Source organism: Tachypleus tridentatus, chromosome 7 (genome assembly GCF_004210375.1).
Source record: "Tachypleus tridentatus isolate NWPU-2018 chromosome 7, ASM421037v1, whole genome shotgun sequence".
NCBI classification, from domain to species: domain Eukaryota; kingdom Metazoa; phylum Arthropoda; class Merostomata; order Xiphosura; family Limulidae; genus Tachypleus; species Tachypleus tridentatus.
The window spans coordinates 146,246,629-146,269,401 of NC_134831.1; the positions used below are offsets into that span (position 1 = coordinate 146,246,629).

The 22,773-nt window shown below is 33.3% G+C and overlaps 1 long non-coding RNA gene across 2 annotated transcripts in view; it reads left to right on the top strand.

Annotated features, from left to right (window-relative positions):
- The first annotated feature begins 4,245 nt into the window (after window positions 1–4,245).
- Window positions 4,246–22,773, top strand: part of LOC143256845 (uncharacterized) — a 54,061-nt gene continuing 35,533 nt past the window's right edge. For both annotated transcript variants that reach the window (XR_013031571.1, XR_013031572.1), the window contains exons 1-2: window positions 4,246–4,378; window positions 8,084–8,179. This is a non-coding gene — a long non-coding RNA (uncharacterized LOC143256845). The remainder of the gene's footprint in view (window positions 4,379–8,083; window positions 8,180–22,773) is intronic.

The window sequence follows — 22,773 nt, forward strand, 5'->3', positions numbered from 1 at the left end:
TGTTTAAGTGGAACCCAGTCTAGACAGTTTAAGTCTCAAGTTAGATGGAATTCTTAGTTTTATATTTTTTCCACTTTATAAAACATTTCCAAATATATTAATCTAAAAGCTCTTAAACATCTATACGTCACCATGCAAAACTTTGTTAAACTATTCTTAAATTTATTATTAACAGCCTTTGTCTGAGATCATCAAAAGGTTCTTCTGGATCAGTTTAACGTGTCTTCAATATTTATTTAAATTTATGTCTGTAAGTATAAATTGCACTTTTTAAAATTAATATTTAAAGTGTTTTTTAGCTGTTATTTTACCGCAAAGCTACAGAATGGGCTATGTGCTTTCTGTTTACCATGAAGAATCAAACTGAGATTTTAGTGTTCAAAGTGTCATAATTTATTGCTGACTCACCGGAGTTCTCCATTTAACAGCTGTAATTCTAAAATATAACACATATATTCAAAAAATTTCAAATATATATGTTACTAAACTTTTTTATGAATCTTCTTCGGAATAATCTAAAAAGTTAGTCTAAAATAGTGATGAAGGAATCCTCTTGGAACAACGCTAAAAATACTATAAAGTTAATTGTGGACTATCTGTAAATCCAAAGTAAACACTGGTAGAACTTGTTTAGAAGTCTTAAAAACTCTGGCTTTAATCTATTTAAACTTAAAGCCTAGTCAAACTATAATGGCGTCAACTAATACCTAATATATATGTATATATACATATATAAATTAAAACTAAAATTCTTGTTTGTTAGTACTCGTGTGTAATCTAACACCTCAGATGAATCCAATAATAAGTATTGGTTAAAGCTAGTCTAAAAAGTGTTTAGTGCTTTAATTAAGGCTATTGTATGAATATTGCTTAGTTTTATAGAAAGGCAAATCAAAACTGACAGTATCAAACTTAGAATTGAAATCTCTGAAAAAAATCCTGTTTAACAGATACGTAAGTACATAAGATTTATATAAAATTATTATGTAGTAAATCTATAGTTTTACTGAACATAAATTTAAAAATATCTATAGGACCAAAACTGTCTACAAAATAAAAGTCGAGTTATTTTATAAATCTGATGTCTCTAGTAGAGATAATTTATTAGAACAGAGCCAAATGTTCTTAAGAATCCAGCAAAAATTTCAAAACCTTTCTTACAATGCACCTAAAATATTTAAATAAATTTAATCAAACACGCTAAGGCTCGTTTACTGTTTGGTGTATTGAACCAGTTTACAGACAATCAATAAAATCAACTTGGAAGTCTGTTTGAAAATTCTTGAGATGTTTCTATTCCAAAAAAATGAACTATAGCATTGGATTTCTGTTTATTAAATCATGTCTATACCTGTGTACGTACATAGTAGATAATTCTTCCATAACTATTAAAAAGCCGAATTACATCTGTTGTTGTTGCATAATGTATTTTATTACCGAATCGTTAGTCTGCTTCCAAAAACGAATGCAGTAAATGTTTTAAATACTTTTTAAAATAGATGACATTAGATGATTGTATACTTTGCATTCCAGCGAATAAAATTCTCAACTAAAATAATTCAAATTACATTCGTATCCTTACCGTGAGGAAGCTTCAAACAAATAAATACCATACAATATAATTATATCTTGTTATCGTTTGATAGAAAATCTAAGTCTCTAAAGATTACAAAGAAAATGTTGGGAGTTCAAGGTGTAAAAGGATCACCATAAACTGACGCTGACACTTTCCTTTGTATTAAAATACACTTAAATAATGTGTTTATGGAGCAGTAATGCGAAAGAATGTCATGGAATTGGAATATTTTTACCAAAGCCAAAGATATTTTGAAACTTAACTAATTCCAGGGTAGTTTGTTCAAAATAGGACAGGAGAGCGAATAGAGATTAAATCGTGTGTTAGAAACCTAACCATTTGTAGAGTAGGTTGGGTATAAAATAAGACAAGATAGTGAAAAGAGATTAAAATTTGTGTTTGAAACCTAACCAATATCAGGGTAGTTGGGTTAAAAGAAGAACAGGAAAGCGAATAAAGATTAAACTATGCGTTTCTTAAATCACGTTTCTGGACATTTTAAAAAGCACGTGTGTAAAAGTCATCAAATTTCCTGTTTTTATGTTATTAACTAATACTCGCAGGAGTGTCCGGGCCTGGACGGAAGTTATGTAAATTCATAATTCATGAAAAGTTATCTTAGGACGTAAAAAGTTGCTTCCCTTATATGTAATTGAAAACACACACACACACATAAAACTACAAAATATGAAAAGTGAAACCGCAACTTGTATATATATATATATCCTTGTACGGACCCAACACACCCACCAAATTTGGTGGAGATCCATCAACAGGAGGCGACGTAGTGGTAAAAAAATGTGTATATGTTTGTAGTTAAACACAAAGTTATGAAATGGGCGATCTGTGTTCTGCCCACCACAGCTATCTAAAACCAGTTTCTAACGTTGTAAGACCGAAGACATACTTCCGTGCCACTGGGAAGTAGTGTTAAAAAACAAACACACGCAGAAACGTCTAAAAAAATTCTAAAACGCAAAATGCAAGATTATCAATTTGTATGTATATTCTATGTACCCAACAAACCTTCAAGCCATGAAGATCCAGCCACTGGAGGTGAGGTATTGGAAAAAAAAAAAACGCCTATAAAAACAACAAAATGCAAAAGTGAAAATGTTTGTGAACCCCCACATGAACCTAATGAACCTCCATACCAATTTTGATGAAGATTTTATCCACACCCTGCGATGTAGTTACATGGAGATACAGCATTACATGGAGATACTACTATTATATTTATATAGATAAGTATGTTTATTTGATGTTATTTTCTAATGATCTTCGATATATTTGTTGTGTAAAAAAAAACAACTACGTTTTATAACATTTAAACTGATGCCACGGTCCACAACTTTATAAAATTATTTTAAAACAATGTTGCAAGTATATATATATGTGCAGTTGCAACATACAAAAAATAAGTATCGGATGGCGACCGTCTTCTGTATCTTTATTATATTTCTTCACAACCGTTGATAAATATAGTAAAAAACTAATTACGTATTTACAAAATGTATTGCCATATATTAATATAAGTATAATAGTATTGTCTCTTTATATCCATATAACTACCTCACAGAGTGTGGATGTTACTTCAAACAGCTAATACGAAGATTTATTGGTCCAAGCAGGGGCACATACAAATTTTCTGTTTTGCATTTTGCAGTTTTATGGTTTTTCTTCGTTTTTCACTACTACTTCACCTCCTGTAGATGGAGCTTTTCCAAATTTGGTATGGAGGTTCATTCGGTTCATGAAAAGGTATATACAAAATTTTAGTTTTACTTTTGAAGGGGCATTTTTGTGTTTTCGTGATTTTTTTGCCATTACTTCACCCCATCTTGATGGGTCTTCATAAGATTTTGTGTGAAGGTTTGTTGGCTTCACGCAGATATACATGCACATTTGTGGTTTCATGTTCTCTATTTTGCCGTTCGTGTGAACAATTCTGCGTTTTTTTATACAATTAAATATCAACTTTTCATTATTCATAAATTCACATAACTTCCATCCTGAAGACAGGTACCCCATCTAGTTTATAAATATTGTTGTAGTAAACCTCATCTTCTTCCAGAAGCTGTTACTACAGACATTATCTTCTTGGATTCTAGGTGATAAGCAGAACTAACTGACTAACTATGGAAACTCAAACAAAATCGTTTTAGTGTTCATTTTCTATTGATATGTGTGGACAAAAAAAAAAGTGGACCCTTTAGAAAATGTTAATTTGTCATTAATTTTGGTAGATAAAAAAAATATGTAAAATTATATGTTTTTAGAACACACTCGATGAGATCTGTTCAAATATGATCTCAAATCTTAATTTTAACATTGGCTTTCTTAAATACCTGAACTTTTCATGATTTTAGTTACATTTTCTCATGAAAAGTGTTGTGCACCTGTTGTAATTTGTTAGACCTTTTTATTCCAGTTAGTCTACAAAATGATGAAACAAAGTTTCAGACGTGCAGCATGCGACATTTGCTGGTATTTTTAAACTCGAAAACGTTATACTTTTCTCACTTATTCTACGAAGCCATACAGCTTTTTTTTTTTCTATTCAGAAATCGCAGATGATAATATTTATCTTCAAAATGTTTTTTGCATTAAAAGTATATATTAAAAATATATCACCGCTAGAGTTCACAATACCTGTTGAATAAATAAAATTTAAATAAGGCATATTCCTTGAAAACATTGAGAGACGAAAGCGTAACAGTTCGGTATCTTAGGGTTGTTCTCGTACCAATAACTATATGACTTTTAAAACTCTTGAACATTATATTTTTTCTGTTGATCGAGGTAAGATTTCTTTAATTGGTGACGCTTTAAGAATGCTCGCGTATACATGAGGTAAACTGTAACTGTATATAGTCTGTAACTATATATAGTTAGGCCTAAAGAATTACTTTAGAAATTTTTATAAACAAGCCACAAGAGTTGATTATTCCTGTATCACCTTATGTTTATATATTTATAAGAAAACGAACGATCTGTAGATAACATCTAAATGTAGCACTTTGTTAAATTTAAAAGCTATATTACACTCGAAAAACGCCCAAAAATTCCATGAGCAGTGGTGATGTCCGTAACTGATGAATTAGTACAAACCATGTTTTAGACTAGGTTTGTCTTATATTATGTTTCTTTTTTTTTAGCTCATTCACATCAAGTATTATTTTTGTTTCTATTTTAATTTTAAATCTGAATTCTGCATTGATTCGAGCCCAAAGACTTATTTTCTGGTTCCCAAGTCTGTCCCAATGACCCCTCCTGCGAAGGGAAGTTGGAAGCATATCTGGAAATGAGCACAGTAGTACATATATTTTTAGTATTATACTGTTTATTGAAAACAAAACCTAATATTTTGTAACCCCAGCTAAGAAGTTTGAAGGTTTTATAGAGAAGTATTTAAGATGATCTAACCACTTTTTTTTTAACGAACGGAAGTAGGCCACTTGTTGTTGTTATTCTGCATTAAGCACTTCCTCTTGCGGCAGCTCTTTGCGATGATATGAGTGTGACCTATGAACTTGTCACATACGTCCGGTAGTATTGTAATATGATACCTGTAGCAGGAAGCTACTGCCTGCCACGTGGTTTATGTCTATGTGAACCATGATATACTTGTGTAGGAAACCTCCATAACATCAACAAATGTTGTGTCACATATATGTATTTAAGTCTTTTTCTCTCTCTTTCTCTCTTACTGTGTTTTAATTGAAGATTTCCTCCAGTACATAGACATTCTGATCACGCCTTATCCGATACGCTAACCTTCCAACATAAAGCATTCTTCACGATATTATAATATTTTTCACTTTTGTCTGTTATTTTCTATTAAACTCATAACGTAGTAATTCATGTAGCGAAATGAATAACCTAGATTAATTTGAAGTTTATAAAGAAATTTAAACCTGCTTGTACGTATTGGTAATGTTTATTTTTCTTCTAAGAAGTGAATAATATTCACTAGTGGAAAACCATCTAGCGATTTGTTTGAGCCTTTATTCCAGTTTAACTGATTTAAATTGTATATTTTTCATTTAAGTAATGAAAAATTTATTTGGGCTTTTGAGGTAAACTTACAAAAATAATTTTATTGTGCGTGAAACGAAACTGTGTCACCAACAACTGCAAACGTTTTGTTTTTAAAATAACATTCGTGGAAAACCTTGTAACATAAAGGGAAACAAACCTTTTTTCATTCTAATTTAGGGCAATGGGGCACCCGCAAGACTTTAAAGTTCTGAAATGTATTCGTTTCCTCACTGATAAACGACTTGATAGCTTCCCTACTCATTATTTATACCTAAAAAAAACTGTAAATTCTGGAGTATGCCCAAATCAAAACAGTTAACAAAGGGGTGATATTTTCGTTTCTAAGAATGACTATTTAACCTAAAAGTAATATCTTTTCGTTTTGATGAATAGTATTTTGTATTTGAGCAAAAGTAGCGAACCGCAAAAGAACTTAGACCTTTACATTATCTTTTAGTAATTGAAGTTCACGTTTTAATGAGAGGAAACTCGCAGTGAAATATTTGATAGAGTACTACACACAAGCTTATATGTGCTAAATTTGGATTGTTTCGAATTTCACACAAAGCTACACGAGGGCTATATGCTCTAGCCGTCCCTAATTTAGCAGTGTAAGGCTAGAGGGAAGGCAGCTAGTCAACACCACCCATCGCCAACTCTTGGGCTGCTCTTTTACCGACGAATAGTGGGATTAACCGTAATTTTATAACGCTCCACGGCTGAAAGGGTGAACATATTTGGTGTGACGGGAATTCGATCCCACGACTCTCGGATTACGAGTCGAGTGCCTTAACCACCTGGCCATGCCGGGCCTTTTATTCATTGAAATTCACGTTTTAGTGAGAAGAAGAAACTAGCAGTGAAATATTTGATAGAGTACTACACACAAGCTTATGTATGTTTAGATCATATTTGTTTATAAAAAACAAAAAAACATAAATGATGGAAATTCTGGTTATTTAACATTCTCATGATTTATACGATATCTTATATACAAGTCCTTACCCATCCATATGTTATTATATTAAATTACGCATGTATTATAAATTTGTTTCTTTTTTTCAGGGAAATATGGCCGATGTAAGCCCATTTACACTTGAAGAGCGTATTGTGGCAAGTATGTGGGTACATGAGCGCAATAATACTGGTGACACCACACATATACACTGAATAAATACATAAGACATATGGATGGGTATGGACTTACGAGCCGCCCTGTATATATCACGAACCATGGTTTCTGTCCGAATGTTCGTCTGAGTCTCGTTTGAAAAGCTGTGAATGCAAGCAAAACTTAACATTTACTTTTGAAATGACTGGATAACAGATATGAATAATGTTGATGACAAAGTTTATTTCACAAGCAAGATATTCTACATTAAACTGTTAGAAATTAATTAACTATCATTCACATTTCAAAATGCGACGTACCCTAAAGAATGAAAAATGTGGATTTACCGTGTGTTATTGTTGAGTGGTTCTTAGCATAACTGATATGCTCAGCAATTACTTTTCATGGTGGGTGGTACGAGTAGCTCGCAGCTTTGGTTTTGAGTAAACCCAAGGGTGTAACTCAATTAACTTTATATAATCCATGAAATAGTTTAAATTGGTAGATTAACTTAAAATTTTCTCGTCACTGGGGACGGGTACTTTTCCTTATCTTTTGTAAAATAAGTTACTGAGGCTGTCATATTTCAAGAAAAATCTTAATTGAGCTTTGTAAGCGTAGTTGATGAAACGTTACAGAGTAATTTGTGTGAAAAGAAAGTGATAACACTCATGCAGTTTTGAGGATTGTTGATAGATTCATCTGCTGAGGAAACGGAAGACAGACAAATGATTATTCAGATATGAAAAATGATAATTAATACGGATTGGGTTTCCTTGTTAATATAAATAAAGATATTTTTGTGAGATAAAGATGAATGGTAAATGATACAGAACGGAATTTATTGTGAGAAAAAATATTTTTAATACAACTACTAATTGTGATGATTTATAATACGAGAATCAGTTAACGAGAAGAGAAGGCTTTAATATTTAGAAATAGAATATGAGAAATATAGGCTTTATAGAAATAGTATAATATGTTTAATATTGACAAAACTGTGTGTGTGATGACAAGAGGAAAACCCATAAACATAAATTAAATCTGGACAGAATTATAGTGAGTCCAACGTTTGACTGTTAATTACCTAAAGATATAGACGCAAGTCTTCTGGAGGGATTATAACCAATTAAAACTTATTGAACGACCCCTCGTTCTCCAGAACTCAACGCTTTCTTGTGTAATGAACACTAACCGTTTCCTACAAGAATCATTTCAAAATATATCTCATAATGCCTCAATGAACGATACATTTTTCTTCTTGTACACCTGGATTTTTATGCATAAACGTATTATGTAGATGTACAATGATGGTTACAATATACATAAATTCATTATGAACATTCTTTCTTTAGCTGTAGATCATGAAAACCTATTAGGAGATGCAGACATTTCATGCCTTAGGGTCTAGAGGAGGCGCTCCAGGGGGCGAAGTGCCAGGAAGCTCAAAGGTATTTGCCATTTAAGAATATAAAAAATAACAAAAAAAAGAAACACCACTCCTTACGCGGAATAAACATACTAAGAAGTTAGTAATTGTTTTTCTTCCAAAATTAGCTGGCGCTAATACACAATTTTGGAAAGAAATATTGACATATTATGTACAATATATATACTCCCCTCTTAAAGGTTACAAAAAAGCTAAATCTTTGCTTTGTAAAATTACCCGCTTGTCATATAGGTTTTTACTTCTGATAATGGTACTATCGCAATATGTAGAATATTTTTAATTTTGGTTCTTTGGCCAAATAATGTGTTGATTTTGTCTGTAATTATAAAATAAGCGTATAGTACATCTTCCTTATATTTGAATAGAAACCCTTATAACCCGATCCCTTTCGAAAGATGGACCTTTCTTCTTCAGAGACAATCTGGGAACGGTTAAATTCGAATTTGAAAATTTTTTTTTTTCTTGATGTGAATAGTTATTTATTCTTCATGTAACTACGTGTTCATGTGCGTTTTCCTATAGCAAAGCCACATCGGGCTAGCTGATTTTAGCAATGTAAATCCGAAGACTTACCGCTGTCCCATTTGGTGACTTCATATTAATATTAACAATCATTGCTAAGAATAATGTTAACAAAAGCAATGGCTCAGCTGCACGTTTGAGAGTTTATGACGCTTAAGATGCGGCTTCGTTACATGCCCATTGTGTGGCCCTTTGCCTAATAAATAATTGAATATTCTGAAATTAAACATTAAACACTTCACTACGGTATACTCAGTGGTAACAATACTGAGAAATCAGGAATGTTCTTTAAAGGAATATTTACTTCCCTGTGTAATCCGAACGTTTATCACTTTTTCTTACTCAGTGAGATGTAACCTTCGTCATCATCAGTGGCATGTAAACTGCCATTTTCACTCTATTCACTCTACAGTTCTCATACATTTTCATACCATCTCACGTTTGTACTACCTGTATTGTTGGTCATTAAGAAGAATCAAAAATCAAATTTTGAAATAATTTCTAAATCTGCTGTCGACGTCATTTGTAAATTCCTTTTGAAAACAGTTGCATTATCTGTTAAAATAAATTTTGAATACCTTATGAACAACATTTATATATATATATTGCATGATTATACAAGTATCTTTTTTTAAGTCCCCTATAAAAGGCATTTTTTAACCTACTGTGGTATTTTCAAATAAAACTGAAGTCCATAAAAACAGCAAGCTCTCAGAACTTGTTTGTAGAACTTTTAAGTCAAACTTGATCAAAATGAAAGAGGTTAACGTAGATGTTTAACCATGAAACATTGTTTATTTGTTTGTAGATAAGCACAGCGGTATGTTTGCAGACTCACGTCGCTAGAAATCAGGTATCGATACCCATGGTGGGCAGAACAGGGATAACCCATTGTGTAACTTTGTGCTTAATTCCAAACAAACAATTAATCAATACGTGTGAAAAAAAGAAAAGCACATTTTCATTTGTGCAACATGCTAGATGCCTTTAAAAACTATCACATTTTGCTATTCTAATGGACACGTATAGAGACAGGCAAGTCTGAGCTGGTTCTGTCCATGAGTCAGTAACTAGGTAAATGTTTATGTTAGTCCACACCGGGATACACCCTTCTCGTGCAAAATGTCTAGATCACTCATTTACAATTTTATCTTAACATTTTCAAGACGTTATTTATAATACAACATATTTTATTCTATGCACTTGATTTGCTCTTTAGTTTTCACTTTGTAGCTCTTGTTTTGTTCTTACCGAAAAAACAATGATTAAAAAGGAAACGTTGATGAAGCGATCAAGGATTTAGTACGTTTCAGAAATATGTATGTAGAAGGGTTAGCGATATATCTGTATATGTGGAATAAATGACTAGTGATGAACCAATGACAATACGATGTAGTGCTCTAAGAGGTAAAATGCTCAGTGTAATCTTCTTTTAAACACTTTAAGGCCAAAACTTGGTAAATTTGTTTATATCATTGATTAGAATAAAAATTGGTAGACAGAACAGTTCCAACAGTAGTGCTTCAATGTCGTATAAAATGAACAAAGCTTTAACAGAAGAACAGATGGAATTCCAGAAGATGAGTTGAAGTTAGATGGCGAAATCCATCAGTAAATCCATATAAATATGAATTTTGTTCCTGACATCTGCCTCTAATATGTAAGTATTCACGATAATATTTCTATCTGTGAATTTCCTTTGGCAATAAATAGTAATTTACAATTCAAATGTAAATCTCGTGTTTACAGAAACGTAGAGAACAGTAGTTACAGCAAAAATTAATATTTAAACCATAACAGGCGTAACGTATCTGATAGGATTAGAGGGAATAACTTCAAATAAAAGTAAATGGGTGAAGACCATTTAAAGCTAATTTATTACTTCTCAGTTTCTCAAGAGATCCATATTTTGAAGGATTTAGGATAGATTAAAGAAATGTCATGGACAAGTGCTGCCAAGTTATGTGGTTCATCATTAGGCAAGACTTTCTGAAGACTATTGTCAATGCTGCGCTACAGCCTGAGAATAATGAAGGAAAACGCGCGTTTTTTTCCAGAAGCAATCTTTACTCGTACGAAAAAGTGGAAGTGCCGCTATTTTGTGGTTTCGTTGCGTTTTTTGTTTGTTTTTTTACATAGAAAATCTGGAAGTGGAGTTGAAGCTAAATTATATAAAATCGTGGTCGTAGAGTTTTGTTTCTTGATACACACACACGGTGGTACAGTATGAATACATATTTCTGTCCAATACTGCACTTCATATCGTAGTAACTTTCTGCAAACAATGGTAAAGTCAGTCTTAGAATATATCTTTTGAGAAACCACATTTAAAAAGCCCAGAACACGAAAGTCCGTTGGAACTACTGTGGAGCAGGACGGACGTGGTGGGTATGTGTTCATAAGTGAGTGATGCAATCTAGTAACTTGATCATTTATTTTCTCCTTAAAACAGCCGCTGGTTTTGAAATGTATTTGAAAACTGTGGATTCGTGAACTTTTGGTCTGTGAGTTTTTGCCATTTTAATTTTTTTTCTCGTTTTTTCATCATGTTGTTAATTGAACTAAGAAATATACTCAATTTCATTAAAAAAAGTTTTTGTTTGGAGTGTTTTCTCTTCTGAAAGATGCCTTCATTTTGTACACCTTGCTCTGGGTGCACTTAGGTTTTAGTTTTGAAGTTCGTTGATGCCTTAAAACGTTTTCACTTGTGTGACAGGGAGTTGCCCTCTTACAGAACATTGAAGGTTCCCTTCTTCGTAACTACACTGTTTAACACTTTTTGTTATAAGAACGATCTTTACTAGAAAAGTTGTGACCCACATATATTGCTCCAGCCAAATTTATCTGTGGCTTATTAAATTGTCAAATAGTCAATAATACCTGTGAGCTATCATAAATACGTAGGTGTTGAACAAAATTCATCCGTGATAATATGAATTGTACATTCAGAAACACCTCACACCTTGGTCTCTACAAATCTTCCTTTAAAGGTGAAGTGAATTTTCTGTTCTCTCATGCCAAGACGAAGTATTCCTACATCATACTTGGTATGAAATGGTTGGGTAAATATGCGCGAGAAACGTTCCTTCGTATCGTGTTGAAGTACTGTAAGCAGTTTCAGGTTTGGATTTAAGAGAAAATATTGAGACATTTATTCTCTTAGGCCTGAGTATAGGTGTACTTGGGCGCAGAAGAACTGTACAGTGAATTGTATAACGCTTTGGCTAAGCCGCCCATTAAAACTGTGTATGAGTTGTTTTACAGGGATGATGAACTACAAGAACTACATTGTAAAGAACCCTCGGAGACGTTTTTTACAGTGTGTTAACGGTTCATTCGTATTCATTACTTTTGCTTCCATTCTTTAATATTCGACCTAAATGAGTGAGGATGTTACACGACTCCTCTTTCCCTGTGAGAAATTTTGTATTTTTAGCGCCATATGTTGGAGGAATTTAAGTAGTTAGTAGTTGGTCAACATATCTAAGATGTAAGATCTTATATACATAAGTATGTAAATAATGAACTGATGACTTTATTAGACGTTAACTAATGCTGATTCTTCTCTTATGTATTGCTCCCCAGTGGCACAGCAGTATGTTTGCGGACTTACAGCGCTAGAATCCAGGTTTCGATACCGGTGGTGGGCAGAGCAACAGATAGCCCATTGTGTAGATTTGTGTTTAATTACAAATAAATAAACAAACAAACTATTATATACTGTTGGATTGTCAAAGTTACTTGTACTGAAGAATGCTTACTACTGATGCATTTTTGTTTATTGTCCACGAGTATGCCTTGACGAATTAAAGGAAATTCTGGTTTAGAACGTGTTGAAAAGAGACAATTAATTTGAATGCTAAAGAACTGTTGGTGAATTTTGAAGAAATGAGGCATTTAATTTGAATAGTCAAAAATTGCTGGTGAATTGGCATATCTAATATGAGTGATTAAATATTACATAAGAATCCTGTTGAAATGAAACTTTGAATATGAATGATTAAATGTTACTTTTGAATATTTTGTTAAAATATCTTACTGAAGCTCATAGCGATAATGACTATACCACTAAAATGAGATTGTTCGAACTGAATGAGCTTACTGTATTGGATAATGAAAACCAATGTTGACGTAAACACTAAAGTAACAGCCGACTAAGTAATGTGATAACTGTTGTAAATGTGGAGTCATTTTCAGATGATATTTTGGACAGTTGCGGAAAAAGAAAAAGAACAGAAAGCATAACGACCTTGTGCCCTACAGACATTCCGAAATTTTTAGTTGATAAGTTTATCTGTGCATTACTTCGTGCAGTCCCAGGATGTCTTCAAAGAGATTGCGTCATAAGTAACTTAGTGTTATTACATCTGTTTGTTTAGAATGTAACTTGAAGTACGAGTGCATTTTCAATAGAAAGCTGTATGTGAAAACTAAGTTTTCAAAATATTTAAGAACAGAATGCTTCTATAATCAATGTAATGTTTGACCTGACACTCAATAACCAAGTTCAAAATTTGTTTTAACTGTTTCACTAGATGAAACTTCCTGGTTAATTAATAACTGAACAATGGTAGTTTTATTTTTAGTTCACTTTCTGATTATAAGCATTTATTACAAGTTACACCAGTTAAAAACATTTTCAAGTGCAAAGGTTTCAATATAAAGAAGGTTTTGTGTATTTAAATCCAACAAGAAACAACTAATAGCGTATTTAAATCAGAAAATCAACTCATTTACATATCAATTCGCGTATGCTAACAGATTACTTATTTATAATCAAACAGAAAAAAAAGAATAAATACGAATATCTTGTGTGAAATCTTAGTGTAAAGTCAGTAATGTGTGGAGAAATTAAAACATATAAAGATGTGACTGGATGTAACATATAAAGTTGTGACTGGATGTAACATATAAAGATGTGACTGGATGTAACATATAAAGTTGTGACTGGATGTAACATATAAAGTTGTGACTGGATGTAACATATAAAGATGTGACTGGATGTAACATATAAAGTTGTGACTGGATGTAACATATAAAGATGTGACTGGATGTAACATATAAAGATGTAACTGGATGTAACATATAAAGATGTGACTGGATGTTTGTTAATTTTGGTATTGCTTGATTTTATTGATATGACTTTTCTGATTTTTCTTTAGTTAATGTCGGGATCATGTTTTGTTTTTGTTCATGTGTTCATGGGCTTGGGAAGAGTTTTGTGGTATTCGTTTAATATGATCTTCAAGTTATGATTTATTTCACCTGAGTGAAAGACTAGGCAATTGTTACGCTGTATTTTGCAAATATTTCTTGATATAGTGGGTTCGTAGGCCCGGCATGGCCAGGTGGGTTAAGGCGCTTGACTCGTAATTTGAAGGTCGCGGATTTGAATCCCCGTCGCACCAAACGGGCTCACCCTTTCAGCCGTGAGGGCGTTATAATGCGACGGTCAATCCAACTATTCGTTGGTAAAAGAGTAGCCCAAGAGTTGGCGGCGGTTGGTGATGACTAGCTGCCTTACACTGCTAAATTAGTGACGACTATTGCAGATAGCCCTCGTGTAGCTTTGCGCGAAATTCAAAACAAACAAAACAAACAATATGTGATTACTTTTCATTCTGGGGAGGAAGATGAATTCAATTTGCGTTAAACTATTTTTTACTAGTATTTTACAACTACTGATTAGTATATTCATTGATGAAAGAGTAGCCCAAGAGTTGGCGGTGGGTGATGATGACTAGCTGCCTTCCCTCTACTCTTACACTGCTAAATTAGGAACGGCTAGCGCAGACACCCATCGTGTAGCTTTACGCGAAATAAAAAAACAACAACATCAAGCTATAATTAATGTCCCTCACTGGCACAGTGGTAAGGCTACGGATCTGCAACGTGAAAGTCAGGGGGTTCGATTCTCCTCGGTGGACTCAGCAGATAAGCCTGATGTGGGGTTGCCATAAGAAAACACACACTGTTATTAGTGTTGTTGTCTTTTTTTATTATTTTCCGGAAGCCCAACAAGTTTCAGTTCGATCCTGCCCAATGGTTAACAAATAATTTTTTGTTTCATTTATATATATATATATATCCAATTATTCGTTTTCTAAAATAAAAAGATATTTACCCGTTTTAACAATACGTTAACAAATGTTAGTTTTAAGCGTTTTGTGACAGGCCAAAAAAGTGTTAAAATTTGTTACAAAATATTCCACTCGACTTAACATGTATATGGTTTTATGTGTGTGTTAGAGAATGAAGCAAAAGTTAGCGAAGATTAGGTTTTATTGTGCGTTTGAGGATTCGTCAAAAGAGAGGGAATATTAGAGAATATATGTCAGAGAATGCAGCAAAAATTAGATCTTTTTCGGTTTGTTTAGCGCGAAGCTACACACTCGGCTAAATGTGCTCTGTCCGTTGTGAGAAATTGAATCCAGAATTTTAACTGGTAAGTTGTAAAAACACCGCTAATCTACCGGGTAACACAACAGTTAGAAAATACGAGGTTAATTGGGTTAGAAAATGCAGCACAAGATACAAAAGATGAGATTAAGGAGTTACTTCCGTAACTCAAACAGTATAATGAAAAAAGTTTCTGGATTACATTTTCGCTTATATTTTGAAACTCTTTATGATTTTACTTTACTCACTGGATTAGACTGTATACCCATATCTATATATTTATAAGTCTTGGCTTAAGCCTAAATTTCCAGTGATAGTTTTAACTGACGTAGTTTTCATTTCGTGTTTTAAACTTTTATCGCAATTACGTATTATAAACTGCGGAACTGGAACTCAGCGCGTTCTTTTCATTCGTAATTTTGTGATTAATTTGTTATAACAAAAACAAATGTTATAAAATTCACGTAATATAAAAATAAAACATTCGGTTAAACACTTGTGTGCTAGTTGTTGAAACATATTAATGATGTATTCACTTGGTACTTTCTCAGCGGATTTCGTACATCTGGATGTTACGATAATATATCCTGTTGCCAGCTTTTTAACTTATAATTACATCATTTGAATTTTAATCCAACTGAGTATTTGAAAAGTAAAAAAAAAAAAACTTTCTCATCCGTGAAAAGCTTGTTAAATGCGTTTTACGTCAAAAATTATCTTAAATCAAACGAAGTCTTAATTTATATCGTCATTGTCAGATTTAAACAAAAACACTGCATGCGAAATACTATAATTTATATGGTAATCATTGCACCTTGAGGTATTGTACAATCAATTTTAATAAACAGGTTTTTTTGGGAAGATGTACGTTAATTAATAGTGTTGACTTTAATATTCTTAACACTCTGAGACTAACAAAATGTAGCTGTTGAAGAATTGATACTTGCCATAGTCATTAATTAGTAAGCTCAAAAACACTAAAGAAGTTTTTTCCTGGAGAACTAAAGATTGGAGTAACTAAGTCACTAGAGAGACTCATGCATCATAAGAGAAGTTCAGAAGTCCGAGTTTGTTCTAAAAAAGGATATTCTAAGAACCATAAGATTTTTATGTTCTTAATGAGAAATATCTGATATTTTCCTTTCGAAAAATGATAAAATTTCATAATACAGGGAGAGAAGATTTTCCCATCCATAAACGGTAAGGATTTTTTTTTTACTTGGTATGATTTACACACATCTTTTATATTAGACGGTGTATTTAGATTTTATGCATACATGAAATCCAACAGGCTTTTTTTCCCTAGTCCAACCCCGACGAAAGTGCTTTAAAAATTTTGATATTAGACGGCGTATTTGGAATTATCTGTGTTTTCAAGATTCATGCTAAATCAATAGTACGTTTTAAGCTGACACGGGTACACTATAATTATATATATTTGACTAGTTTTCATATGAATCTTAGTTAATATTTCGTATAAGTCTTAATTATATTTTATTATAAGATGATGATAAATAATTCGAGACACTAAGAAACTGGTACAAGAAGAGAAAAAATTATGAAGGACTTTGCAGTATTTGTGTTTTATTATATAGTAGTTTCTTACACAATAACGAGAGACTTTATAACCCAAACGAGGAAAATAACCCGCATTCTTTACTACTGTGGGTTATTGATAATTATTCTGAAAATCATCTTCCTTCTACAAGAGCGATTTATGTCCTCTGAACTCGTATGTGGAAAATGTTTTAGAGAAAGATAAGTTTCTGAGGAGAAGTTATTTAATAACATTGAAAATAAGATTTGCTTTGCACATACTCACAAATGTGTGTGAAAACCACCCGTTTTTATAACCAAAGACTTTCTAAAGAGTAATATTATAAAGTGTTCTAAGTAGAGAAAATCTAGTGTTAACTACTGTTACTTGTGTATAATTCTTCACTGAAATAATGTTGACAGCAAGATACGTGAGAATCCTAGAGATATGAAAAAGAACAGTGTAAAAGTATTGTACAGAGACGACGACCTTGAATATATATTCTATAAATTTACTGTTCAAATTATGCAAAAGAATAATCTTGAAGATTTATCAGAAAAAAATCTTGGGTTTAAAGCTTTGCAAAAATACAGTTTGGTTAAATGCAGTACTTTCAAAGTACTGGGAGGCTGAAACATCAACTTCAGGAAGTAAGGTTTTCTCACTCATCACCCTCAATGGAAGGACTTTTTTATGTTTTCTTTTGTTTCTCTTGTGCATGTTCTTTTATTTTTTTATGAGAGCAGTCACCTGCCCCTAATTCTCTGCAGGCAGTGAAGGATAATACAGATGGGGGACGTTGTGGGCTTGAATACCCACATATTTCTCTATTATTTTTTATTTATTGTATTTGTTCTTATTTTACTCTTATTATTATTTTTTTAGATGCGAGGCTTTACGAACGAAGGTTATCACAGTGTATCCTCACCACTGTATAGGCCCTACTTTTGTAGTCACCTCCACAAACTAGAACACATTTTATACTTCACATTGTTCCACCTGGTACAGCGGTAAGTCTACGGATTTACAACGCTAAAATCACGGGTTCGATTCCCCTCGGTATACTCAGCAGAAAGCCCGATGTGCCTTTGCTATAACAAAAACACACATATATTTCTCATTATAGATCACGTCCTGTTGACTTTGTTTTCTTGAGTTGTGGTTTGGTTAAGAGTTTTATTTTGTATTATAAATATATGTTTATATACACACACATATTATACATACATGTATATGTAGCAGGAACGCTATCGCCTTAAAGACATATGTGTGTATATTACATGATGTATTTTTATAAGCACGAAGTAAGTATTTAGGGATTTTGTCTCTGCTTAGTTCAGTTGTAAGTTTCAAAGCGTTAAACGCTAAAATTCGAGGTTCGGTAAAATATATAGTTCACTGTGTAGCTTTGCAGTAGAAAATAATCAGTCTGTAGATTAATTTTAATTGGTCATTTTCACGTTAACTGCATGTTTTAAAACCATAGTACTAAACAAATTTAACCCTCGAAAAAATTGATGATAATACAATTACTAACAAACCCAGGCCCATCAGTGGTATAGCGGTGGGCAGAGAACAGATATACCATTGTGTAGCTTTACGCTTAACTTCAAACAAATTGAGAAGTTTTAAAACATTTATCAAAATAATATTCCCCAGCTGTTAAATGTAAAGGTGGTTCATAAAGTTACTCGTAGATCAGAGTTCTTTTCACACTAGTGTTAAGTTCTTGGAGTATTATATTAAATGTATTTCACTCTAAGCATCTTGCTACCTGGATCATAGCTAAAATGTCTATTGTGTCAAACAATTCACATCTGAGTCTTAAATCAAAAATGCAAGTTTTGCTCCAAACAACCTGTTTCTTGAGTCTTTCATCATTAGTGTTTTCTAGAGGATAGCTCACTTTCTAAATCTTATATCAGTGGTCTTCAGATAAAAATTTAGTCCTCGGATCTTACATCATTCATAATTCCTTAGCAAACCTCTCATCTTCATTTAACTAATATTTTTCTCATTCATTAGATAAAACGAAATTAAGTAACGAAATATTGTTATACTATACGTGTATACGTACTAACTATAGTTTAATATTTTGAACCTGTGTTGCTTTATTCATGAGTTGTTATGAAGTTCGAACTTTCATAGCCTACTTTTGGTTCAAAAGAAAGGCGGTATTCCGAAAATTTAACCAGACTAATAAATACGCCCTTTGTTAGCAATGCTTAACGAATTTGTGTTTTATACCATGTTTCTTGTGCCATAACAACAACAAAAAAGACATTGATTGGGAAGCGTTCTCTGCATTCTAACAAAACTTATGTTTTGTAAGTACAGTTTATGAAGTTTTCACGACGAAATATTCAGTATGAAAACTATATTTTATCCTATAGTGTGTATTGACCATGATCTGAAGTGACATTAGCACTGAAGAAACAAACCAACTAACCACAGAAGTTGTGTGTAATGAAGTTTCCGGTGTATACTGAACTTAAAGGTTTTTAATGATATGGAAGAATACACACTAACAGCTGCTACCGGAAAAACCAGTCGTGATGAATACAGCACATTCTCCTCTCCTCATACTCGCTCCCTCACTTACTAGTTGGCTAAATCTAGGCTGTAACTTTCTCCCCTCGCTCGTGTTTTCTTCCACCCCTTCGGTATACATTTCATCACGTACTTTACTTTTCCCATTCTTCAGAACGTCTCAGTGGGACTTACTGTACACGTGAATGAAACACTGGGTTTTTCCTTCTTCTGAGAGGTGGGATGAACTCATGGTGTACACGATCACGTCAAAGACACGCGTTCGTCAGATGACCGAACACGTCAGTTGAGCCCACAAAAACAGTTTGACACGATCTCCACGATAGGTCATGCTCTCGCATTTTCTCTTCCTCCTGTGGTGAGAGCATCTGTTGTCAGTATCATTATTCTGTAGAGGTTTCAGAATTCAAATAAATGATTCAATTTTCCTTTTAAACACTTTTCTCCGTACGCTGGCAGAGAAAGATTCCAACGTGAACGTTACGAAGATTAATCATGTTCATGGAACTGACTAAAGTGTATGACGCACACGATACGCTACCCTTACGCTCTGTTTAGTCTGTAGACTTGCAGTTGATTTACAGTGTGTGACACGTCATTGCTGAGAAGTGCCTATGCGTATTGTTTACAACAGGTAAGGCATATGACCAAAGAACCAGTAATATGTTGTTCTCTGGTCATAAACCAGAAAATACAAATCAACTTTCTATGTTGAATGATAAAATATAACGAATTTTAGAATAAAAATTAATAAGGTAGGAACGCATTATTGAATATCACTATATCAACAGTCCTGTACAAATCTGTTTTATCACAGGTTTATGGAGATGCGGCACTGTCAAAGGCTTGCTAGGAACATATTGCAATATAAAGTTAAAAACATACAAGCTAAAATGACATTTTGAAATATTCTAAGACAACAAATACAAAAAAAAAAATGTGAGAATGACAGCGGGTTTTTGTTTCAGACACGAAATGAGAGATTTGTTGAAATATTTCGAGCGCATTAAAACTTGTGGTGAAATTTCGCTACTGGGCTCGTTACCGTTGGAAGAAGTTAAACTGTTTTCATTTTGTCAATAATTAGTTCTGTATATTTGGAGAATCGATCTTTTGAAAACCTTAATTCCTTTGACCGAGCATGGCTTTGTGGTTAACGTGCTCGGACTGTGAATCTGAGGGCTACTGATACAAAGTTGGTTTGTTTGTTTTTGAATTTCGCCCAAAGCTACACGAGGGCTATTTGCGCTAGTCGTCCCTAATTTAGCAGTGTAAAGCTAGAGGGAAGGTAACTAGTTATCACCACCCACTACCAACTCTTGAGCTACTCTTTTACCAACGAATAGTGGGATTGATCGTAACATTATAACGCCCCCACGGCTGAAAGGCCGAGCCTGTTTGGTGTGACAGGGATTGAAACCCGCGACCCTCAAATTACGAGTCAAGCGCCCTAACTACCTGGCCATGTTGGGCCTATGAGTGGGGTGATGAGTACTGTTAATAAGCTTCCGTCCGTCTAGTGTTCTCGTTCTTAACGACTATGCGCCAATAGTTTGTGTAGCTTTACGCGAAAATACTGAAACAAAGAAACACACACCTTTATCATAGCTGTATCTCCACTAGGATCGCTCTCCAGTAACAAATTATTTCAATTTTAGAGCAGACAGGTTATGGAAAATCACGAAATGTGTCTTACGATGAAAATTGGCGATTTTAATTACGCTGGGAGTCATTTTATGGAATAGCGTGTGTGTTTTCTGATAGTAAAGCCACATGGGGCCATTTGCCGTGTCTACCGAGGGAAATCGAACCCCCTGATTTAACCCTAGTACACACACTAAAAAAAAATTACGTTGCCCACACTGGGGGTCATTTTTGACCCCCACCAAAAATATTTAAAAAAAATTATTTTCATATAAGCAAAGTATAAATTTGGACAAAATATTTATTCTATACAATTTATGCATACACTCTGGGTAACTTTATGGTCATTGCAAGCCATTTTACTACATTTGATACACTTTGAAGAAGTTTTTTTCCTTGAATCACGTGCGCATATTTAACACCATTTCCTAACGTTCTCTTCAGCAACTTTGTGTCTTTTTGGAGGGATCACTTCATTTGTATCTTCTTCTGGCAGTAATTCATCAGTAAGCAACTTCAGAAATTCACGTCTTGCTCTTTTTTGGTACTTTGATGCGAATTCTGGATGGCGCTGGCGATAGAGAAGGTAAGCATTGTATGCGGCAGCATCAAGAATGTTATAAAATAGTGCCATTGGCCACCTTCTGGTCTTTCTTTTTGTGGAAAAGAATCTAACTATTTGGTCTAGTGTATCGACTCCTCCTTTGGTGGAGTTATAATATGATATTATTTCAGGTTTTCCTGATTCAGCATCGATTGAGGGCTCTCTATGCAACGTAGATAAGAATATTTTAGAATGCTCGAGAACATTTATAGAGTGTTCTAGAACACAAAATTTCATATCAATATATTATTTGATTGTTTACCAGAAATGTAATTGAGTTTTTTAAACGGGGGTCAAAAATGACCCCCAATGTGGAAAACGTGAATTTCGACATTAGACAAGGGATGTAATACCCCATTTGCATAAAATACATGTTAAACGTATTAGTATAGTATGTTATTAGTATAGATTAAATTAGGTACATTTTTAGGCCCGAAAGTCACACGTTTTATATTTCTATAACAACTTAAACACAAGTGGGCCCATTTTTGACCCCCACCGTGTGTATGAGGGTTAAACGTTGTAAGCCCGTCGACTTACCGCTGTTCCATCATGGGACTTACGGGATAGGATGTGTTTTTGAAAGATGTAGTTGTAGTTTTTTCAATGAAGTTTACACATGAATGTGATGTTTAATTTTATTATGAATTTCACACTCACTCGCACACAGAATGTGCAACATTTCTTTTAAATCGTATTTTGTGAAAGTAGCCGAGCTTTTATAAGTATGTTAAAGAAATATTTTAACCCACCTTCACCCCCGCTTTATTCAAAAAATTCAAACATTCTTATACTGGTGTGTTTTTTGTTATTGTTGTTTTTCTTTTGATTTTTGACCGAATAAACTCTTAATTCAAATTCGTTCTGCATATAAAAATATTGTCTAGCATCCTAAATATCAGTTAGGTTAATATTTTCTTCTGTAATGTTTTTGCTTAACATTATATAAATTCTCCCCTATTAACTCAGCGCTAAGTCTGCAGACTTACCACGCTAAAAATCGGGTTTCGATACTTGTGGTGGACACTAACCTGTTGTGCAGCTTTGTACTTATCAACAATGAAACTACTTTTATAAATATACGCGTAACTAGCGAAAGTATCTATCCATTAGAGACACATATAATTTTGAAAAATTCAATCTTAGTGATAAGCTCAGTGTTTATTTCAGTTTTATTTGTTCTTTGTTTTTGGTTTGTTTCACCAAGGCTGGTGATTGGTTCTCTGTCCTTCAGTATAAATGTGTAGTACTTTGTTTTCTTAAGACCTGGTATGTGTTTAATATCTTCAGATTTTTAAGTTTGCTAAAAAATAAGATGTTTGTCTTATATATTTCAATA